Here is a 349-nt window from a genome sequence, read left to right as displayed (position 1 = left end):
ACATTCATGAACTGCCTTCAATGTGAGGCACTCACCTAGCTACTTTATTTTGTTTAATCTTCACAGCAATCCGAAAAGTGGGATGACTAACCCACTTTACAAGTAAGGAGACTAAAGATCACTGAAGTTAAGTAGTTTGTCGAAAGTTAGATAAATAGGATGTAATAGGGTTGAGATTTGGAACTAAGCCTGATTCTCTCTGGTTCTAACTAGATGTCACCGGCCTGCACATTAGAATCGCCTGAGAAGCTTAAAAAAATACTGATGCCCTCGTCCTAGACTCTAGATAGTTTAATTTCCTTGGTTTGAGGTGAGACCTCAGCAGTTAAGAGTTTGCAGAGCTCCTTGG

This window comes from Ailuropoda melanoleuca, chromosome 10 (assembly GCF_002007445.2).
Source record: "Ailuropoda melanoleuca isolate Jingjing chromosome 10, ASM200744v2, whole genome shotgun sequence".
In the NCBI taxonomy this organism is placed as follows: Eukaryota; Metazoa; Chordata; class Mammalia; order Carnivora; family Ursidae; genus Ailuropoda; species Ailuropoda melanoleuca.
The sequence above is the reverse complement of the archived record's forward strand: the minus strand, read 5'-3'. Positions refer to the sequence as shown.